Source organism: Lichenostomus cassidix, chromosome 2 (genome assembly GCF_008360975.1).
Source record: "Lichenostomus cassidix isolate B80296 chromosome 2, HeHo_3.0, whole genome shotgun sequence".
Classification (NCBI taxonomy): Eukaryota; Metazoa; Chordata; class Aves; order Passeriformes; family Meliphagidae; genus Lichenostomus; species Lichenostomus cassidix.
This window is the reverse complement of record NC_139482.1, coordinates 73,877,429-73,902,152: the sequence shown is the minus strand read 5'-3', so window position 1 is coordinate 73,902,152 and position 24,724 is coordinate 73,877,429. Positions and strand designations below refer to the sequence as shown.

Here is a 24,724-nt window from a genome sequence, read left to right as displayed (position 1 = left end):
GACATGATTTGGCAAAGATAAATAACTCCTAAAATTCAGTTACTGGCTGCTGCTGGGGCAGCTGAGCTTCTAGAGCAGGGAAATGCTGTTAGTGTAACCAGCTCAAGCCATTACTAACCAGTAATCACATCAACAAGAGTCAGTACAGTGAGCTACAACCAAACAGCTCCCAGACACACATTGAACTAGGCAGTATTTATCCTTCTAGCAGCAGCCAATGATCTTGAGTGAATTCTTTTCTTGTCCCTATCAATTCTGTCTTTGCCATCTCATAACATGTCTCTTTGAGAGGTCACCATACTTTTTTTTAATGAACTTAGTCTTTTATTATTGCTGAGAGGTAATATAGTACTGTCTCCCCTGCTATGGAGGACATTTCTATCTCTGGTAGATGCCTCTTCACAGCAAAAAACGAAACTTTATGCTAAGCTGAATCTTTGCAGAACTCTGCATGTGACAAGTCAGGCTGGAGATGGTGCTCATTGAAAGGACAGGTACTTATGCCCAACAGTGCTGTGTAATGGCATTTTTGCTAGCTAATGCAAATTCCTCCTTGTGTGCCTATGGAAATCTACCACTGTGCCTTGCATGTGCTGGCACTGATGTCCAAGGTGCCCTAAATCACAACAAAGAGTAGAGCAGGGAGTTTAAGCAGTCTGTGTTACTACAGTGTTACTACTACAATGCAGTACAGACAACAGAGCAACATACTGCAAGACTTCACTGGGTTTTGATGATAAAGGACACTGATCTGATTCCCAGAAACAATTTCTATAAAATTATTTTGATGTCTGTATGATAAATATTACATCCAAATAGTGACCATTATGTATAAACTCAATTTACCACTGTAAATTATTTTTATTCAAGAGGTCATTCTAAAGGAGAAGAAATCTCCTATAAGTAGACTATATAAACAAAGATCAAGTCACTCTCAGGTAGGTAAGACCTGGGTTAAACTTTCAGAGATCTTATCTTGGCCAATGGTATTTGCTAAAAACAAGCACAAAGAAATGAGCATTTATTAGAAGAGGGTATGGTAGCATATAACAGGTCATTGCCAACAAACTAATGTCTCATAAATTAGCTTTTTCTGGGGGTGCAATGCCTATTTTTAAAAATAATTATAACAATAAACAGTGAAAATGTGGTGTGCATATAAAATTATTCACAAAGTAAAAGAAACTCCTATGTAACTTCTTGAACTGAAATTTAATGTGACTGTCTGAACTACTGACAGCCATTTTGAAAATTCACACGAACTACCTGAAAAGAAAGTCAGACATGAAAGTATATTAAATAAATCTGTGTTGCTTGAGGTATCTTCATGGTGATCACAGTAAAACATGTGTACTACTCCTAGGCAGTTAGCTGCCTTGTTACAGGAAATATGTTTTGGAGTTTGTGAAATCAACCCCTTGAGTGAATTGCTCCAGACACTTCCAGTGTCTGGAATTTCTGGTGTTTATAAGATACTTAATTAGCAATTATATCTGGCTTTGGTGTCGTTTAGCAATCCCAGCAATACTTATGATTTATACCAGTATTATGTTGGATTGTTTTCTCTATAAATGAGATTACATTATGGAAAAATGATCATAAAAGTAGCTACTTTATGGAGAATAATATATCCTTAGTAGCAGAAATTAAACATGTATTTCAGGGTCCCACTTTTCTCTTGGGCAATTTCTAATGTCTCTCTTCTTCCTCCTACTAAGCTTAAGTGATACATAGGTACAGTTGGTGGCATATTTCTAACCACAAATAATTATGTAACAAGAAACCTCCCCCAGGACAGAATTGATGAGTGTGAATTCTGCTACCTAATGGAGAATGGTTGAGATCACCATTTAGGACACTTCAGTAAATTCTGGATTTCCTCATAAATTTAAATCAAATAGCAAAACTGATCATTTTCAAGAAGAGGTCCACAGAAATTTTTTGAGAGTAGTGAAATCCTTATGCCCGTGAAAGTCTAACCCCAAAGGTTGCTTGGTATTTGGCTTCTCATTTTATTAACATTCTGTAATAAATGTCCAAGGAAGTATTTATATTTGCCTACGGTTCATTTTATTTGGAATCTTCTCTCATACTGCATTTGACCTTCACAAGTTCTTTTCCATAAGTGTTGACCTTTAGATTAGCCTCCCGTGTAAAGTAGAGGCTCTGTTGTCTGAAACTGTTCATTCTGCACACTACTAACCCCAAAAATATATGAATAATTTTAAATATCGCTTAAAAATATCCCATTTTGTTAATGTGTTCTGAACAAAATAACATCTTTTCTATTATGTTCAAGGTTCTAAGTGTGTTTTTCATTGTTTAATTCTTAAAAACCTCAAAAAATATAAAATGTTTGGTTACAAACAGATTTTTTCCTGTGTTTACCAGAAATATGAGCACATTTATAGTGAAAACAAGAGTTTTATGAATAAAATTTCAACTTAAATATTTTTCTGTTCCATTAAAAGTTAATAATTTCCTAGTATTTCATTATAAACATATTCAGATGCCAAAGAAACCAGAAAAAAAGGTTTAGTTTGAGAAACGTCCACATGTTGTTGAGTCAAATGCTGGCAATAATAACATAATGACATATTTAGAGTGTGTTCTTTAAAAGAAATCACTCTAGAAATGTTACAATTCTGAATACCCTTCTTTGTTCAAGAATCTTAAGGCAATAAGATGTTTACCACTCTAAGTTCTCAATTATCCGATGATGTCTTTACACCTCATACACCTGAGGTCATCATTTCCAGCACAGTGTGACTCAGACTGCAGCCTCTGAGCTGGTAACAGGGAGCAATCTCTTTCTTTTTGTCACATACATTCAAAATAATTTCAATGTAATACACTGTTAAGCCTGAGGTTTTCTCATTCTGGAGAGGAAGGAGAACCCCGAAAAGCCCACTAAAGGAGATTCCCCCCGGGCGCTTCCATGCTACCATGGGCGCAGCGCATCCAGAACGCGGAGAGCCCGTGCCCAGGCTGGCTTCTGGAAGGCAGGATAATGGGAGCCTCGGCGATTAAAGGAAATGCAGTCTCTCAGCTTTTGGAAACCAGGGTTTATTGGTGGGGACGGCGGGAAGGAGAGGGCAGCTGGGACCGGGACGGAACGTGGGAGAAGAGAAAGCTGGGTTCCGAAGAGCCGAGAGCCCCGAACGGAAGCAAGCATGGGGTTAAAAGGGATGGAAAGATGGGAGGGGTTTACACAGGAGGGCTAATAGGGGCAAGAGGGATGCAGGACTGGCAGATGAACTGAGGAATAGGAGTGCAAAGGGGGCAGATACAGAACTTTTAAAACCAATAATAACACTGTGGGTAAAGAACTTTCTAGCTATTAACTATGTATGGGATAAAGAGGAGGAGAACTTCCAAGAACCAATACCTCTGATTCCTGACCCATATTCATGGGGCTAGCCTCAAAGCTTGTTGGGAAGATGATCTTCTGTCACCCTAACCAGAAGGTTTCTTCAAACCCAAGGGGATTTGCTGGTTGTGTCAGACTCTAAGCTCACTTGAGTGGATCTCACTGCTACATAAGCCCTGTCTGTTTCATACTGTACTTTGGGTTTGATTTTTAACTTTTTTTTTTGCTCTATGTTTCTTATTCTTTCTTGCTCGATTTCCTGTCTTTTTCCCTTGGTCCCATTTCTGGTATCTTCTTTGTCTCATTACAAGCTGAACACAATATCAAAGACATTTCACTCAAAGGTTAAAAACCCTTGCAAACATCTCAGTTGCAGAGAACAAGATGAAAAAGTTTGTGTCTACAAGAACCGGGTTAGGTTTTTTAGTATAGAAAGATTTTGCCTCTTATTATCATCTTAAGATTGCTGAGAATAGCTTATACCAATGGCATGTCATATGCAAAGCGCTAGAGCAAATATAGTCCTTCCTAATGAGGCTTCACAGATAAAAATATTCTTATTGTTTAACTTTTTGACACATTGTGTTATCTCTGAATTTTTTCCCATCTTTTGGCTCTGTAAAACTTTGTTTATTTTATTGAAGAGACCAATTGTCACTGGTAAAAAAACAGGTTTTTTATTTCAATAAATTATTACTGTAATTCTGCTGTCAGAGTTCTATTAACCGTGTTATGTTTTTCATTGTGCTTTGAGAGGATAGAAAGCCTTTCAGAACTTCCTATTACTTTTCAAAGCAGAATGCGTAAACTAAGTTCTAAGACCATTGTGTTAAATGTTTTTAAATGGGGGTCCATGAAACCTGGTTATTCTACAACACACAGTTTTATAGAGCTAGAGAGCTTCCTAGTCTTGCTGCTTCTCTTTGCTTTAAGGTAAATTATAAGCCAAGAAAACAAAATGTACTAAAGACATTTTGAGTATGAGCTTTTCATGCATCAGCTCCTCCAATTGCCAGAGGACTCTGTGAGATGGTAAAATGACCAGAAAAGATAGATAAGTCAAGGAAATTTCTCTTAGGACATGGTTTTAACATCCTGTGAGATCAGAAAACTCTTTTAACTGTTGAAATAGCACCTCTGCCTACTCTCCCATTTAATGGAGAGTTTCTGCCTTGCATTTGTCAAAAAGAATTAGGCCATAAAAAATGTCAGCTACTTAAAAAGTATAAAATAGTAGTATCATATTTGTGTAAAATTTTATCAAATCTCTGCTGCTACTTGGAAACAGTTTATCATATTCATTTACTATATTGTTATATGCTGAAAGGGTAAATGATGACTGTTGCTCAGCACATGAACTTTCTGCTTTTTCTCTTTTTGTTATTATCTTTCAGTAAGACAGCCCTCTGGGCTTGTTTTAAATTCCAAAGAGAATTCCCCAGACAGGTGAAATCAACTGAATAAAATAAATTGAAACCTACATTGTAGAGATACCGTGGGGTTTGACTTAAGTAATGAACTGAAATATGAAACTGCTGTGTTCTGCTTGCAGAAGTGTACCTGAACTGCAAAGAAAGGTGTGATGTATATCTGAAACACTAATTGAGATAGAAATCTAGATAGAAATCTAGATAGAAACACTACTGAAAACATTACAGTCAGGGGTCTTTCTCTTCTAAGTATTTTATTGTGTTTTTCAACATATACTGAAGTCAATGCCACAGTTTCTTATTTTGTATTTCACAGAAAAACACTAACTTGACAAGGGCACACCACAGCCTGGTTAGAAATGTACAAATAACCTTTGAATTACACAGACTGAGATTTAATTTCTATAGGCATAGTTTAAATCTGGGAATATAGGACTTTGTACTTTTTACATTCAGAAAATAATAATAATGATAATAATAACAATAATAATAATAATAATCAGAAGAAATAATAGTAATATTTTTAAAATGTGAAGAAAGGTGAAATGTGGTGAAGTGAACAAGTTTCTTAGGTGTAATTTTTGGTTCAAGTTTTGAAGTAGTATGTTAAAACTCTAAATTCAGTAAAATATGTAGATTCAGTACATGTTTCCACTTGCATGTTTTACTCTTGTAAATGTTTCGGAAGACTTTAGCACTTATTCCACCCAAGTTCATCATAGATATGTACTAGTGACCATATCTTGACAAAGGAATGCAAGAATGTGAATTATTATGATTTTGATAAATGCAATAAAGAAGAAATTGAAGCAATTTGTGCATTTCTGGACAAATTTTTGAAAGTAACAATAATATTTTTCGTGATGCATGTTTGGACTAGTTTGTGTGTAATATGCAGAATGATGAAATCAATAACTACTCTGGCTCTTCTCTTGGCTGAAAAATCCCAGCTCTCTCGTAATAGGAGAGGTGTTCCAGCCCTCTGATCATCTCTGTGGCTTTCTCCTGGACTCACTCCAGCAGGTCCGTGTCCTTCTTATACTAATATTACTTATGTTTCACAGTAATATTATTCCTTTACAGCATGCTTGGGTAATAGAAACACCCATGGGGAGAATATGATACAAACCAGGAGTTAGCACTGCCTGAAAAATTAACCAAAATAAATGTTGGCTTTATGTTATCTTCCATATTCCTTAAATATAAATATTTTGTCAAGAGCATTGAACACTGCATAAAAAGTGTATCAACATCACTATATTTTCTACTTAGGGGACAATATTAATGCTTCAGATTTCATTAAATAGTCAAATTAGTAATCTCTATTTCAATATCTTACAGAATTACAGTCTTTATGATGATATTATAGTAGCAGTACAGATTAAGATGTATAGCTGCTCATTTATATTATATATATATATATATAATCTATACAGCTGTATAAAAACAATAAAAATTTAGGTTTTCTGAATGTAAACTGTAAAAATCAACAAATCAGTAGTCTAAAACAAATTAATTCATGTTTGGTTAACCTGTGCTGAAGCAATTCATTTTTTCCAATTTCATAAGAGCTTTATATACAATACAGAAGAAAAGTGTTGTATGTATCCAAAACACGATAAAAATAACACTCACATGCATAGTTGTAGCTTCTACCATAGCCCACTTACAGAACATCACTTCCAAACATGAGAACATTAAATTGCGTGATGTTCTACATGTTCTTGTTTGGGAGGCAGGATGACAACAGAGTTTCTTTCATGATCATTTTCCAAACAATTGTCATCCCCAAAAGTCTTGTCATTTGCTTCTGGTGACATTCATGTTTCTTGGCAGCCCTGAATAGTTCTCTCTGACTCAGATTTCTTTACTGAACTGTCCGAGCCTGGATAGGAAATTCTTAACACATCAGAAAAAAAAGAATTTAATATCAAGAAAGCTATTAAACAGAGGCAAAAAAACTAAAACAGAAAGTGGCAGAGACACAGATATTTATGTGGCTTCTAGCAGGTCTAATTATGCACCTAAACATATCATCTCAATGCAAAAGAAAATAAACCAAAATTATGGTTTCTGCTTAAGACTGCAAAAATACATTTCGAAAAAAACAGTATCCATATGTGAGCAGGGATTAAATCAAAATATTTGAGAGGAATTAGAGATTACTGCTTAACTGCATATTTAAATCAGCCTTAAGTAACCTAAAGAACAGCTGCAGTGCGTTTGTGAAATAGAGCTGAGTGATATGTATGTTATGTAAAATGGCAAGCTGATTGCTCCTGTTTTGTGTGGCTAACATTAATCACTGTAAATGACTTTTTTTTTTCCTTTTTCCCAAAGACTTATAATAAAAAACTGCTACAGACACCTGAAATATAGCAGGCAAAAAAAGACCTCCAGAGAATGTATATTTTCCTCAGGAAAATTTTGCTCAGCTGAAGAGGATCTGTAAACCTGCTTCATTAAATACCCATGGAGATTCAAGCCCCGTTAGAAAACTCCACTTGGAGCCATTTTAGAGGAAGAGGAACTTTCTTTCTGGAATAAGGCATACACCTGTGGAATTATGCATATATAGAAGTACATTCTATAACCTACAGGTTCAGGATTAAAGATGTGCTGCTCTGTCACCTAAATGGTGAAGAAAAATGAAAGTGTGCCACTTTAGACTAATCCCATACTGTTTTCCCCGACATAACACATTGCTCACTCTCTCCCTGGGCTAGCAAGTCCCTGTACTACAAGCTATAAGTTTTACTCTGTTAGCTTCCTTATTAAAGATTTATGCTAATTCACATCCTACTGATATAACAAAAACAAGGTAAAGATGGATTGTGGATTGTATTTTTCTGTTTTAAATTCTGGTGAATTTGAAAAGCATCCAGTATTCCTCTTCTGAAAGCAATGGTCATACATTCAGAAATATCACATTTACAATATGATTGGCCACAATTTATCCTCTCCCTCTTCTGTTTATCTCTATGTACAGATATTAACATAATGACCTTGTTTTGCATTGGAAGAAATAGCTTTCATGGCAAGTTATAGAACTGTTGTGCCCATATTCTTTTCTTTCTGTGTGGGATGCTATTAATCTGGCAAGATCAAAAAACTTTGGAATGCAAATATTACCTCACACCATTTCTCTCTATTTCTTTGGAAAATTCATTTATGCTGTTTGATTTGTCTTTACAAACTAGAACATATTTCACAAAGGTCTTGAACAGATTGACTAACATTCTCATAATCTTAAAGATTGAAACTTAAAACTACTGAGGAATAAGTGTTTTCTAAAAATATTTGAAGTTCTCTACAGAGGCCCTTGACCATAAGAAGCAGTAGAGCACTGAAAATACATGGAAAGGGACCTGCATGGGGGATGTAAGCTTGATAAATGGCCTCAAAATAATTGTAAGTACAGCTGAGTGAAATATTATTTAGCTCACCTTTTTTAGAATTTTGCTAGTTTTTGCTATTGCATTAGAAGTGCAATTAAAAAGTTGATTTCACAAACAAATGAAAAATAAAACATATCCAGAAACTCCCTTGGAAGAGAAATGTAGGTGACTACATCAATATCATATAATAATCTAGAATTGCAGCTTTTTGTGAGTAGAAAAGAGTACAGGGAAAATGCAAGTTGCCATAAGTACACATCTCAACATTTCAAATTCTTCAAGAAGTCTTACGTATAATATAGGGGATCAATTAGAGCTTTACACACTTTATTTATTCCTATACTTTTTAATGCAAACAATGTCATCAATTACCACCATTCAATCCAGAATATGACTGTATAGCCCTCCAGTAAACATAAGGAATTTAAGAGATTTTTTCCCACATGAAATTTAAAAACTTCAATGCAAAGGTATTGTTGCTGCATTCAAAGTATTGTTTAGAGGCAAAAAAGCAGACACAATTTACAGATATACAAGTAGAGCCAACAATTTACTGCTAGTAAAGTCTTAATAGTCTTGATAAAATTATTACAGGAAAAAAGAGAGTAATAATGCAGGTAGAGTACTCATATTCAGAAAAAGTCATAGTGATAGCAAAAACTCAATTAAAATTGTAACTCACTCAGTTTCTAGCACTTTTCTAGGTGTTACAATCACCTTTTCTCCACTAGATCCTGGAGCTGGTGTTTTCACACTAGTGTTAGAGGTGGAGTTTGCTACTCTGAGTGGTCAGCATCTGGAGTCCTTCGTTGGGAGCATTATAACATTCATGATGGTGGCTATTCCTATAATTTTTGCCTTTATTGGCTACTATCATATGTATTTTGAAGATTTGTTTAATAATCATGTTAAATTTCATGTTACTTAAATGTTAATGTATAAGTAAACAACCAGTAAGGTTTCATCAGCTCATTAAGGCAATTATTTGTAGATCAGAGGCATTTTTCCTTCTTTGAGGGAAAGCTGAGGAAATATATTCATCTGATAATAAGGCAAGCAACACCTTGCAAGGATGATCAAGAAGTTGTATATCACATTGTCATTTCAGTCTAAAATAAGCCTCTAGGAATAGTCAAGCTAGAAAGAAAAACTGTCAAATTGACTGAAAATAAACTACAATAGCATCTTACCAATACTTCTTCTTTAAAAAAAAATTATGGAGTGCACTGTGGTTGCATTATATTAATCTGTAATATTGGCAATAATGTGTTCACAAAGTAGGAAGTTGGTTAGAACTTCAGACTGTATGACTGTGCATATTAAGTACAGGCAACTAATTTTATAAACAGAGAGGCATCTGCAGTCAGTTATTTCAAGACATTTCTCCTGTGTCTCATGTGACTACTGACCCTCTTTGCTCCATAAACAACAATGCACACTCCTTCCATTTCTAAATGATGGGTTAAATAAATGGCTTTCATTATTTTTCTGTTTGTACTCGGGTCATACTCCTTCATTTTCCATGTCATCCACTCCATCTGAAACTGCCTTTATGACACATTCTAACACTTATTTCTTGCTCTATGTTCTAGTCTGTATTTGAACGCGTGACTTGAAGCCTTTCTATTTATTTATTTCATCAGCACTGAAAACCTCCTTCTTCTAGACATTCATCATTTTATAAGAGTATTTTCAAGTCTGACGTCTCTTGTTCTGCCTTCTACATTTTTAAATAATCACTAGGAATCTGAATTTGTTTTATCACTGTTCTCCCAAATTCGCAAGATATCATCATTCTAAATCTTTTCTTCTGGTCTCATTCTTTAGATGCCCTTAACTTAATTTTTCTAGCACATTGTCCTGAGCTTTTGGAACCCATCAGTATGAGGAATCATGACGCATTCATTTCTCTATTCTAAATTATCACCTTTTCAAATGTTTCCCATCTGCTCACAGATTACTGCCTTGCTGATGTCTTTTCCTCCTATATCCAGTTGGATGGAGACCTGAGCAACCTGGTCTAGTGGAAGATGGCCCTGGCCATGACAGAAAGGTTGGAACTAAATTATCTTTAAGGTCCTTTCCAACCCAGACCCTTCTATGATTCTATGTTCCTTGTGGGCTCTAATTGGATGAAAAGTTTTATCATAGCTCAAGAGTGCAGTATCAAGTGAGATAAATGAGAGAACTGGACACAACAACTCCTTTGCTGAGATTCCATCAATCTACTAGAGCTCCATTTGCCTTATGCTGTTGGATAAAAAAAGTCTTGTGCTTGTCTTTGAGAATAAATTCTAGTTTTAAAATTCATTTGTGCATTTAATGAATACTGGACTGTAACACTTTTTTTTTAGGAAAGGGAAAAGTAAATCAGTTCTAATGTGATTTTTGAGGGGAAAGCTACCACTTTTACAATATTGAATTCATTTTCTGCCTTTTTTTTCTCACCTTTTTTTTTTTCCCAGTAGTTGTAAGAAAGGAGTCTTCAACTGTAAATATTGTCACATGTTTTCATGACAGGTGATTCCATTTGCCGCAGAATAGCAGGAATGATTTAATTCTTACATTTGACAGCTATAGCACTGCTACCAGGACAGCACTCCATCAGGGTACTGTGGAGCTACTGCAAAATGCTCAAACCCAGAAAGCACAGGAATATAAAAGTCTCTGAATATGTTCATGTTTATATGTCATATTAGTGTTCATTGCTCAAAAAAGGTACTTGCTTTCCTCCAAGATTTGGCTTTAATTATATTTAGTTTTCATTGAGCCCAAGCACTTGCATTGATTTTTTATTACTTCTCAGTTTTCTGTCAAACCTTTGGCTTACTAAGTGTAATCCATATTGCTTTTTACTTTAGGTGAGGCAAATAATGTTAAGCTCCACATAAAAGTCCTGCTGAAGTTCCTGTAAATAGCACATACATTTCCACTCTGTACCAACTTTTCAAAATGAAGTGCTTTCATTACTCTATCATGGGAATAGGCACTCTCTTGTCTTTTTTTTTTTTTTTTGTCTGTTTGTCTCCCTGTAAATATTTTTATAGTTTAAAAGGAGGGGGAGAAAATGAACCTTGTATGTTTCAACATATTTTCCAAATAAATCTTTGAAAAAAATTGTGGAATATAAGTCACTCGATTAAAAACTGCATATGATTTCTGTACCATGATACAGCCCATGCCTACCTAAAGTATACTATAAAAAGTGTATGGTTATAAAAATATTCAGGTCAAGAAATTTTCAGGACTGATGAAGGGTATGTTCCTTTAATTTGAAAACAGAGTATGCTGAACCTCTCATATTTTGGAATTCTGAACCACTTGACAGGAAACAATCTCACTTATACTAACCTGTAACAGGTCCTTTAAATCTTGGTCTAGCATGTGTTGCCATAGTTAAGTGGACCAAACCAAGTTGAGAGTTGTAGATCTTTGTGCTCAACTAAATGATCAAACTAAAGCAGGACACAGGATTGAGTAATGAAGAAAAATATGATCCTACCATAGTTTAGTATAAATATACTTCCCTCTGTGATTTCTTTTTCCTTTTTTACAAGGATTTGCAAACAGATCTCAAGCTTACTTTCACTATTTTCCTCACTGCCTTACTTTCCTACTTATTTATGTTTCATAATGTCACATCTGTATAATGAATTTTTGGAAGTCCTTTGATTTATTTGAGAACTACCTCTTTACAGAACTACTATTTTGATCACACACATACTATTGAGATGAAGGTGACACATCTGTGATCAAACCATAGAGTGATAACCAGGTCTAGATAAAGATATTTTTAAAAAGTATGCTTGTTAAATGAAGATTTTAAAATTGTGTCATGTAATTGAGTGATTACTTATTCGCTCTTACTTTTGCTTTAGTTTTAAAAACAGAAACATTTTATACCTGTAGGGCATAATGAACACAAAGAACAATATATTATCTTTAGAAAAGAAAGAAATTTAAATATTCTTTTCATGTAACTTATAATTTTTTATATGTTCTCTGCTCTGAAGTATATAAAAGCACAGTTATGAAGAACATTGATTTGATTGCTCCTTTATGTATATTTTAGATAGTGAGTGAATTTTTATTTATTGCACGCATATGTAGGTTACATCCCCATTTTAAACATTTAATATAATTATTAATAACAGTGTTTAAACCTCATCTTTACTGTAAATTACACACTATCACTTTACACAACACCAAAATGCAACTGTATATAGAGCCTCTTATAAGCATGTGTATGCTCGTGCAAAAACATTTTTTTCCTACTGAAAAGAGAGGAGAAATTTCAAATGGACAAAGATAACTACATTAAAATATTTCTGGCAAAAAGGGAGTTTGTTGGGTTTTTTTTTTAATAATCTCTCATTGGGGAGTATGTGGATGAGAAACAAATTCATTGGAAACTACAATGTCTAACAAAAAAAAAAAATGGAATTCAGAAAAAAGAAACAACAAATCACACAAAGCCTGTCTTTTACAGAAGAAAAAGATAGAAAGAGTACATCTGAAAATTTTGAAGCATGAAAGAAAGCAGCTGCCATGAAATGTTCTTTAATGATTAAGAAACTTCTTTAGCAATCATCATCAGTACTTCCATATTTTCAAAGCAGGTTGGAGTATTGGAAAGGTAGATTAAAATGGTTTCTTGCCTTTTTGGAACAAAATATAGAATACAGATGCATCTGAGATTGGTCAAGATTACAAAATAATATGGTAAACATCCCCATGGAGACCACTGAAATGTTAGATTCCATGATCATACAACAAAGTTTGTGAGAAATTTGAGGACACTTAAAAGGAAAAAGAAAAAGGAAAGGTCAGTTATTCTGACTGTCTGATATGTATCCCAGGTAGAACAGTAAAAGGAAAAGTTGATTCTGGAATATCTTAAAAAAATAATATATATATATATATATATATATATATATATATATTACTTCTGGACTTTTAATGTTACGATAAATAATTGCCTCCAGATAGATTTTCTCCTCTGACTTCAGACATTTAAGTCATAAAAGAAACTGACCAAGCATAATAAATGAGCTTTTTCTGAGATACATGACTTTGCACTACATAAAATGCTAATTAAAAAGTGCCAAAAACGGAAAAGTAAAAAAAAAGAAAAAAAAAAACCAACAAAAAAAAAGCACATCTCTAGAATTTAGTATGGTATAAGACATAGCCAAATGACAGATACAAGAAAGGAAGTGTCAGCAGGGAACTGAGCAGAGACATATTTTGCAGTGGTATCACAAGGCGATGATAATTGTTATGAATTTAGGTGATATGTTAAGAGGATGACTTTTTCCTAGTTTAAAATTTCAACTAATCTAATTTGTCATAAATTCATGGAAGATTATTATTACTGAAGCAGAATAAACCAGGAATAATCCCTATAAAACATCACTGGCAAAAGTTGTTGAATCATTTTTCTCCTTTTTTTTCCCCCTGTCATAAAACCAGCTGAATCTATCTACTCTTTCTTCTCTAAATTGGTGTTGGGACAGCAAGTGAAACTCTTAAATCAAGTGTCTCACCTATCCAAACATTGATAAAAGAAATCACCTGTATTTTAAGCCTTCAACCTCTAGTAAGTAATAACTTTGTGAGTTAAAGATCCTGAAAACTAAATTACTTTTTTTCTGATTGTATCTCCTGTTACTCTGATTTTTCTTTTTCTGTGCAGGATATGTTAGAGTATAGATGTGGGCAATCCAGTATTGTAAGATGAACACTAAGTGTCAACCATTATAATGTCAGTAGCTCTTTCTGGCTTAAACATGTTGTTTTTTTGAAAGATTGCTATCATGTAAAATTAACAGTCAGCCTTGGGTTCAGGGTGAGATAATAATCTGTATACCTTTGTGAATGGAAGGAAAATAAGCAAACAAAAGTACTCTAATGTGACACAGGGCTTCTCACAAAATAAAGGAGATACAATTGCTGTCTTGAACAAACTATAATAGTGAAACTCACAAAAAGAAGTGATGCTGGCAATCTGTAGATAATTTTGCTTGTGATTACCTAAGTCAGTAGGCTGCATTTAGTTATAACTCTGTCTGGGATATAAAATCATAGAATATTAGAATGATTTGGGTTGTAAGGGACCTTAAAGATAATTTAGATTCAACCCAACTGCCATGACCAGGGATACCTTCCACTAAACTAAGTTGCACTAAGCCCCATTCAATCCGGCATTGAACACTTCCCAAGGATGGAGCATCCGCAGCTTCTCTGGGTTGAATCACAACCCTCACAATAAATACTTCTTCCTACCATTTAACATAAAACTACTTTCTAGATTGAAGCCATTCCCCCTTGTCCTGTCCCAACGTGCCCTTGTAAAACGTCCCTCTCCATCTGTCTTTTAGGTTCCCTTCAGGTACTGGAAGGCCTCAATAAGGTCACCCTGCAGACTTTTCCAGACTGAACAGTTCAAATTCTCTCAGCTTTTCTTTGAAGGAGAAGTGCTCTATTCCTCTGTTCAACTTGGTGTCCCTCCTCTGGACTCATTCCAACAGGTCCATGTCCTTTCTGTGCTGGGACCCCAGAGCTGGACCCCATGCAGCACTCCATGGAGTGCAGAGCAGAGCAGAGGGGCAGAATCCCCTCCCTCTCCCTGCTGGCCCTGCAGCCCAGGACACCATTGGCTTTCTGGGCTGCAAGTACCCATTGCTGGCTCACATCCAGACTCTCATCCACCAGCACCCCAAAGTCTTTCTTAGCACAGCTGCTCTCAATCCCTTCATTCCTTTGCCTGTATTGATACCAGGGCTTGCCATGACCCAGCTGCAGCATCTTGCACTTAATCTTGTAAACCCTTATGAGATTCATAAACTGAAAGGAGTAAGGCTCCTCTTTAAATTTCCCAAGGTGGGTCTACATTGTAACAATATCTTTTAGCGTCATAACTTGTTTTGATTGACAGTTATAGTACTTTAGGTGATGAAATATTTTGAATCTAATGTAATCTTAATTGAAACCTTAATATAATCATAATTTTCTTTCTTGTCCTAGTGGTATTTTTATTTAAGCATGTACTTGCCTGCTTCCCCTTTGTAATAGAATCTGTAACAGTTGTATGGATGTGATTTAATTAAATTAATATTTTATTAATTTTAGCTGAAACAGTCATTAGATTAAATACAACATCTTAATTAATATTGATAAATCAGAAAGTGAGAGGAAATATTTCTGGTCTCTGTACTTTATCATCTGTTCTGATAAATTGAGAGAGCAGTCTTGACCAAGGCTTGACCCAAGACAATCCATGCTTCCAAGGCACTATTTGGAGAGATAAAAGGGTGATTTGAATAAGATAGAGAGCACTTAGTAGTATGAATATAGCACACATCTTGCCAGTTTGACTCAGTGTCAAGGAATTTTAGATGTGTGCCAGGCACGGTCAGGGACTGTAGAGCTGAGTCTGGAACCAACCTCTGCTCCTTACCTCTTGCATGAGCCCCTTAACACCAGGGTGAAGACCTGATTATTCCCACTCTCAGCTGTACTCTAGTGAACCTTCAACTTCTCATTTTATACACACAAGCATAAACAATGCCTAACCAGTTGAGAATGTAGCTGTGGAAATGCTAAGGCTAAGGAACGCCACAAAAAATAGACCCTTTAATTTGGCAGACAAAGAGTTACTTCTGCCCCAAGCCACCCTTGGTAAATAAATAGGCTGCTCAGTTTGGGACAACATGTCCCTGTCAATAGCATCTTACTTAAGTTGTAGAAGCAGCCATTTTAAGGCTCACTTCTGCATCTGATGATCCAGGCTTCATGTAAAGCTTCTACCTTTTATTCTCAGCAGCATTAAAGGCCAAACAAACAATAAGAAATATGTGCCTCAGTATTTGTATGCTACATAAAATAGATGCTAATCAATATTTCCATTTAAAAACACCTTGTGTGCTTCAAAAATGTTTTAAAATCAATTGTTTATTTATAATTTGTACATTATACTATGATAAATTCTGAAGTAAGTATATGGAAGGAAATTAATAACTTCAGTTGATTAATGGAGAAAAAAAGATTGAAATCTAGTTAATGAAAGTAGCAAGAGATGTGAAAATTTTAAGAACAGATGCATGGTTACACTGAGATCTTTGAGAGTCTAATTTCAGTCTGTGTTTAAGAAAAATGTCACCAAGATGATGACTCAAACTGAAAAAAAAATACTCTATTCCCATTTTGCTGAATTTTTGTATCATTATAATTCAGTGAGAGACAACTGTACATGCTTATGTGTAGGAGAGAAATCACAGATATGAGGTCATATTAATTTATGCTCTGTAGTTATCATCTAGTTGTGGTGGAAAAAGAGAAAGTCCTGTGACTTCCCTTTCACCCATCTCACCATTAGAAACATTACCCATAAAACTTGTACTCAGAGATTAATTCTATTTAAATGGACCATCCAATGTAGAGATGTTCTGAATAAGTAAGGATGGATAGCAGGGCAGATGCTGCCCCACTTCTACTTTTGAGAAAATGCTTCAGCAAGGGAGGAGAAAGAATTTACATCACCAATACATCATCTTCTTTTGAGGTTTCTGTATCATTAAGAAGAAACCTCCTTGAAGAAAATTATTAGGAGAGGTGGATCTGTGTTTCAATTGACACAGGTAAGCATCCTCTAGATGAGCTCAGGATCTATGGGCATGTGTCTTATTTGTTCTTGGGGTTTTTTTTCCTATAGTTGTTGTAAAATGCTTTTTTACAATGAAATTTTTATCCCAAGTCACTGCTATGTTCTTGTAAATAAATTGGTCCATGATTTCTGTTACAGTAAGTTATTCTAGACACAGCAATAGATCAAAGAGCTTAAAAGCAGAAATAGCATCATAGCTTACTGTCTGTTTGTTGTTGGTTTCCCTCCTCTCACCTTTAATTATTGGAGTATTTTAGCCCTCTTCCTTTTCCAGGAACTTACAACTTAGTTTTTATGCCACTTTGTAGCCTACTCTGAGTACTTATCACAGGTTGCTCCCAGTAGTCATTCTTCTTTGGGTTGTAGAGGGAACTTCTGCGACTTTGGGTTTTGTTCATTAGTTAGTTTACAGTAATGAAAACATGTTTCTTACGATGTGAGGCCAACAAAGATCCGGGATTCCATCAGAGCTGTTTGCAGAGCATACCTGAGAATACAGAGTACAGTATAATGTCAACTATAGGACACACGAAGGTATTAGAATTGCAAATGATTTCAAGACTTACCCATCTCCTCTGCTGTTGTCTGATATGATGTAGCCTGAAGAAAGACTAAAACATTTTTAAAAAGCAGTTCTGGGAGCTTTTATCTAGAAAGTTTCAGAGAACTGTGATAGAAGATAGGAGATTTTCATCATAGATCCTTATTTTGGAAAATTCCATGGAAATATTTTACCTTTTGCAGAAGGTGCTGTAGGAGAGCATTCACATTATTTTTCCTGCACTGAGCAGTCTTTAGAAACCCTCAGTACTCTGGGAAAGCTGTCCTGGTACTTCTGGAGGATCCATAGCACAATGTCAGGCAGATAAACCAGACCAATTTAAGATAAGAGATATGTTGCAATGGGTGGTAAGTTTGAAAGAGGGCTGTAATATTCCCCTTTTATCCTGCTTTTGTGTGTTTGACTTTCAGAGTCTGGTTTCCAACTGAGTTTATTATTGAACTGCTACTTTAAGAGTGCTGAGAAATATGTAAAAACACCACCATACATCTATGATATGTGGTCTACTTTTTCTTTTTTTTTAGCACATGATTACGAAGGTTGCAGTTAGAGCACCATATAGAGTCTAGCAAGAGAACACCTCATTAAACCAAATGGTGAGAAAAATAGATATCTCCTCAGTCTACTAGTCCATGGGAAAAAATAATATTTCTCCATTCCAGGTTTAAGGATATGGATCATTTGGGGGAGCAGTGTTATTGCATTCTCTGATGCCATCCATTGCCTTTCAATATGACTAGAGGTAAGATATTTGCAGGCAGGATTATCAGGGAATAGAATGAGTATCAAATGCACTTATACTAACCATGCCTTTTAGAAGTTTCAATTCTTTCCTTGAAAATCTAGCTTAAAAAAAAAAAAAACCTACATTCTGCTAATAATTCAGGTGTTCTATACCACCTCTGAAAATTACATAAAAACAAACAACTCAGAAATTAATTCCCTTCTTTTCAGAGACATCCACGATTGTTATGCTTACATACTCGTGCTTAATAAAACTATATGCTATAGAGCAACAGTAAAATTTTGACCCAAAAAATGCTTACTAAAACCTGTAAATAAAAACCCCTGGAGAATCCATGAAGTCCATCTCATTTTCTTGAAACCTAATTGCAAAAAATCAGTCACACAGGATTTATAAACAACAAAAATTGTGTTAAAAATACACTCATAGATGGAAGCCAGTCCTGTAAATCTCTTTAATTCAGTGCAGCTTATAACCATGTACATGTACAGAAATCTATTCAAAATTTTAAGCTACATTAAATTTTTCATTACTTTTGCAAGTGTTTTAAACACAGTAGTTAATCTTGAAACGAGTGTCAATTCAATTATCATGCTACAGTATACTTCTGAATTTTAGAGATACTGGTGGAAAAAAATGGGAAAATTGTGTCTTCGGAATGCAACCTCAGAAAGGTAAGTGTACAAAACTTCAATTACAGTAATTTCTGTTGTTGAGTATGACTGTTTGGAAATAAAAGTAGCCATAACAAGTTTCTGTTGACAGGAAAAAAAAAAAGAGGAAAATTGTCCCCTCTGAAGAAATACTGAAATAATTTCATATAGGAGTCTACACATAAGAAATAAATAAAATGATGGCAAGATTTTTGTTGTTGAAGTTGGGATAAAAGGTAGACTGGATTACTTAAAGTAATTTGAGGCACAGTAGAAACATCACACAGCAGGTAAAATTATTCTTCCAAGTGTGTTTCTTGGTGATCATAACAAATGTTGCCATTTTGTGGATTTTTTTATTGTGGGTGATTTCTGAAAGAGGTGTTGGGTAGTTACCTTCATAGACCTGATTGGGGTCTTTTGCTACTCAGAATGTCATTTTCCTGTCAGAACTGTCAGACCTACTGACTGGGTACTTCATTTTGTCCTTCTCCTTCACTGAAGATGGAAAAAGTACTCACCCAGATTCCGCGGCAATCAACTGATTACTTTGTCTCCCCTCCCAGGGGATGTCTGTTAATTTGCTTAGGTCATTGATAATAACCCTTCTGAAGATTGTGGCTGCTCATTGTACTTATCAGTGCAGCAGTTCAGACATCATGCTGAATTTAATATACTCATTTTCTTTAGTCTCTTTCAGCTGCTAGTTCACAGATTTGATTTAAAGTTCATGCACATTCATTATGACTCTATCCAATCTTGTTTCCATGACTTCAAATAAAAACAGTCCATTTTTAAGTAGGAACAGTTGCATGTGTAAAAATATTTACGCTTCTCTATTAGCATAATTTTCCTGATGTCTAGAAAAATAAAGATACATTTATTTCTTCATCATAACATCTCACTTTTCTGGTTGCGTTTCTTCTATAAATACAAGTGTTTGCACATAGGAAAGGCAATTCTGACCGTATTTTCATCTTGGTACACTAGAATAAGGGCAGTTTAGGAAGTATGCCTTTGCAGATTTTCTTCCAGTGTGTGAGTTTTTGTAAAACTTTGTAACATTCTCTATAGTTAAATACTCCAGATAGGAGAGTCATTATTACTGCATTACTGTATTTTAAATTAAAAGTTCTTCTAATGAAAAAGCAAACTAAGCACAGACCAGGAACTGAATTGTGCTAGAAAGGAGTCAGAAAAAAGTGGGGCCTGTTTTTTGGAGCACTGGATTGTCATTCATTGTCTGGTTTATTTGGGGCTTCACTTAAGCAGCAGAGTACCCTTGGATACTCTGACATAGCTCAACAAACAGGCTTTAAGATAGGTAGAATAAAAGAGAGAATACTTTCCTTGGCTCTAAAAAATCATCTGATTTAGTCAGAGGTGTTCTGCCATGAGATATGACAAACAGGAAATTCATAACATGCTGTGGAATGGCTCCTTGCTGCTAATCATTGAAGCCAAAGTTGTATTAGGATTAAAAAAAAAAAAAAATTAGACATTTACATGGATGAGAATATCCACAGGTTCTTTAGATGAAATTAGAAAGTACTTTGATCCCTTATGCTTTAAAGAAACACCACACTCTATTTGACGGGGAAGAAAAAAAGCCTTTCTTTAAGATCAGATGACAATTATTCAACATTACTGTAAAATCTTTGAAGGTAGGACCTTGGCTAATCACAGAAAGGAGATATCACACAAAAGATATTTATGATGCATGTGCACATACCGGCAGCTTTAGAAGTGTACAGAAATCACGTAAGAACTGAAATAAACAGCACATGAGAAAAGAAGGAAAAAACAAGAGTAAATAAAACCTTAGCATTGGAACATCAGTATAATCCTGGATGACATAAACACATGAAAAATTAGATACTTTCAAGATAGCTTGATGAATATTGTTTGTTTATTTCTAAAATGTCTTTGCCATTCCCGTCAATTAAGTAGTTTACATTTTTGTATTCACTTTTCACTCTAATTGTTAAGGGGAATGTGACACAAAAGTAAATATTGAATGTTCTTCTAGATCCAGTTAATAGTGAATTATACCTGAAGCTTACACCACTCAATTTGCAACAATGATAAAGACATAATTTTTTATTTATTTAAGATGCTCTAACATAATTCATAAGAAGTTCATAAATAGAAAATATAATTTATTATTTTTACTTGTAATACTGTTGTAAGGTTGTAATCTAAATTTCTAGCATTATCCAATATTTATAAATGCCCTCTGTGTAATGTAACATAATTTAAGTGCATAAGTGATTCCTTTATATTACTCATCTTTGACCTTAATATGCATTAATATTGTGGTAAGAATATAATTGGCCACAGGAGATATTTTAGAAATATTTTTAGTGTTTACTTTGTGATTTCAGACATAAGGAATGGGACCCACAGGGCTGGGGCTAGAAGGAGAAATTGACAAAAGAGAGTGTGCCAATTAAATTTGGAAACACTACCAAACTAGGAGAGATAGCAAATTTATTGAAGGACAAGATTGGAATTGAAAATTATTTTGACAAATTAAACCAATTAGCTGAAAAACCTGGGATGAAATTTGAGAGGGAAGTACAAAATGCTACATGTTAACAGGATTAATCAGCTGCATAAATATAGAAGAAATATCATCTTGTTAGGTACCAGCCATGAGCTAAAGTGAATTTCAAGCTAGAGAAGGGTCATGCTATTGTTAAGAAGTTGAGCACACTGGAATGTATAAAGTAGAAATATAAGCTTCTAGATGGTTTTAGATTTTAGAAAAGACAGTAGTTGCTTTGGCAGAGTCCAGTGGACAGCAAGTAGGACAAATGGGAAGTATAAAAAATGTGTTTTGTTTACCCAGAAGTCTGAAATAGATAGCCAAGACTGAATATTTGAGGGTCCAAGGGAACGTTGATAGTTTTAAGATCTCCAGAAATATTTGCTTTGTATGCATGGCAGATGTGCAGAGTATTCAGTCAGACATTTGGAAAATCTTTTCAGCAGTAAGAACAAGTCACACAAACATCCTTCGAAATTTACTAGTTTGCAGATTTTCATTGCTTGAGACAGTTGTATGGGGAAGACAATCTCCTGAGACTCCTTCCAGGACTCTGGGATCCATTTCTTTACTGATGATCTAGGACTAGGAAATAGTCTGCAGTCCTCCTGTCTTTCTTTACATGGAAAGAACCATCAAGGTTCTGTGGAAAAAAATACTATACGTGAGAGGGGAGGAGTGGAGTGGCAGTAATTTAGTAGAATGTTCCCAGAACATAACAATACTGATATTGAAGATTGAGGTAGAATAGGGATTTCTAGATATTTATTGGTTGAATCAAACTGCAATTTGAGCCTAAATTTTTTTTTAAAATTTGAATATTTTGCAAATATTAGAAGAAATCACTTTGAAAATCCCTGGCTGAAATTACAAAAAATTGTGACTATCACTCTCCCAATTCTTCCATTCATGATTTTTGCAGTCATGTTGCATTATTCATTTATGTTCACATCAGTTATATTGGTTTACAATTTGACCACCCCAGTAAAAAAGTCTGTGTCGCAGAGGGTACACCAGTGAGTACTGAGAAACAGAATACTAGAGACCAAGTCATAGGACTGTTCCTTCCTCGAAGAATCTACTTAGTCACAAACATGTCTGGCAACTAGAAGCAGTAATCAGTCATATTCCCTTATGAGTATATAGTCCCAGCTGATAATACCACAGAGCTCACCTCTATGATTTGGTAAGAAATATTTCAATTACAATGGACCATCTTGCATATGTATCTAACATGGAAGATGGATTCAGAACCAGACAATTTCTTGTCCATTGTTTTCTACATAACTCAGGACACCTAACCTGTTTGGAAAACATGTCCTAGCTTTTTAAAGGTACTCAAAGCTTATACTTTTACTCCACATTATAAGATTTCTTTTACAATATACATCGCATATATTTAGGTACTAAATGTAGTCTGTTTCAAAATTAGGTAGTATTTAAAATGGCTAATGCTATTAATACTACACAGATGGTAACACAGGAATATAAATACATTCAGTTTGTTTGAGTAAATAAGTAAATTTTTATTTCATTAGATATTTCAATATATGCCACATACCTCCAATGTCTCTTGTTAAATACAGATGTAGTTCTGTAGATCATCAGAATTCATGGAATCATGTTTTGGACAGGGAAGAAATGTTTGTTAGATTATTATTGCTCACAGAATTAATCTTCAGGACGGTCACAAACTCTTCAATTCTGTTATCCCTTCAAGTCCAACTGTATTTGAACAGGCACTGGATGTGACTATTTGATCATCAAATTTCCAATTACTTACTGTAATGAAACTGAGGCATGAAAACTATGTAACTGGAAATAATTAGACTCCATTTACTGGATTACATGCAGAAAATTTACTGAACTCACTCAGTTATAATGTAAAACACTTTAATGCAGAACAAACAGGAAGGAATAGTCTGCAGAAGAATAAAAGGGATAGCTAGAAAAAATGAGGCATTGAAGCAAGAAGATGTCATAGATGTCAGAAGATGAATGAGGGTGGACATGAAAAATAAGAAAAGACAAGAAAATAAGAGTACACAGTCCATTAAATCCTGCAAGCAAAAAGTAAATAAAGGTTATAAAACAGATAAAGTTATTTGCAGTCAAAGACTTTAGTGGTAATATGATGGGTTTTTACAATTGCATCAAGGAGACAAAATGGCTAGAGACAATGTCCTAAATTAACAGAGGCCTGGGTTTAGCTGTAGTTCATGAATGTTTTGTGCTCAGAGCAAAATGATGCTAGGTTTTAGTGGATTCTGGGCTAGAAAAGCCAGTCAGTGGAAAATAAACAAACAGATCTCACAAGATGCTCAATCTATATTTTGTCAAAATATTACAGTCAGTGAAATCTAAAAAGGTACTTACAAATATAGTGATATTTATATATACATCTATAATAATGTTGAAAAGGTGTTAAAGAAATTAGATGCCATGTTTAAAGCAAGAGCTGTACTTGTAACCTTCTGTGGCTGCATTTTGAAAAGCACTTTTCAAGACTGTGTATCTATAGAAGCAAGTGATCTAAAATATGGGAGAGATGGTAAAGAGGTCATGTTTTGCACTGTTGTGTTTTCTAGGAAGTCCCTGGACAGAATGGCCTACATGAACTGAAAAAAGAAATGTTCTCCTCTATCCCATATTTTCTGAGCTTCGATGGCATTTTCTTTATTGAGTGATGTTAACACTCATGTTATCACGCTCTAGGTGAGAAAAGCGAAGGAGGATCTGTTCAGTTAAACTGTTAAGAAAGCAGATTAAGTGTCTATTGATAGAAAACTCCAATACTTGTCTTCATGACACCACAATATATCACATCCATTCATTACAAACTGATGCAAACTGGCAGGCAAAATTAACACATGTCAACTTTATGTCTTCACTCTGAGGGCTAATAGGCATCCTAGGGTATTTTATACTACTGTATGTCTTACTAACAGGCTGATACTGTCACAAATGAAAGGGATAGTATTCTACTGGAAGTAATCTTGGGTCCAGAATATACTACAGGGCTCAGAAAACCCCACAAGCTAATAAACTGTGTGAAGATATTTTACCGTAAATGACAAATATAAGCTCCAAGTCATTCAACTCCTAAAAGCTGTGATATGTATTTTTAGAGTACAGAAGATGTGGAATGAATGCCCAGAGCAAACCATCTAATCATATAGGAAGAAAATTATGTGAAAACAATAGAATTTTTAAAATAAAAGCAGTAACAACTTGGAGTAGAGAGTCGTTGCATTTATTTACATTATTTACCTTTGTCCTGTATGTCCATGATTTTCCTTTTTGAAAGTGAGAAGGTGGCTTTTACTCCGAAGAAGCATGAAGCTTACTCAGGG

At 34.8% G+C, this 24,724-nt stretch overlaps 1 long non-coding RNA gene across 1 annotated transcript; it reads left to right on the top strand.

Moving 5' to 3' along the window:
* The first annotated feature begins 838 nt into the window (after window positions 1-838).
* On the top strand, window positions 839-24,479 carry LOC146441637 (uncharacterized). The gene is made up of 3 exons (XR_014850463.1): window positions 839-938; window positions 18,088-18,167; window positions 23,960-24,479. It is a non-coding gene; the product is annotated as an uncharacterized LOC146441637 (long non-coding RNA).
* Window positions 24,480-24,724: the final 245 nt, after the last annotated feature.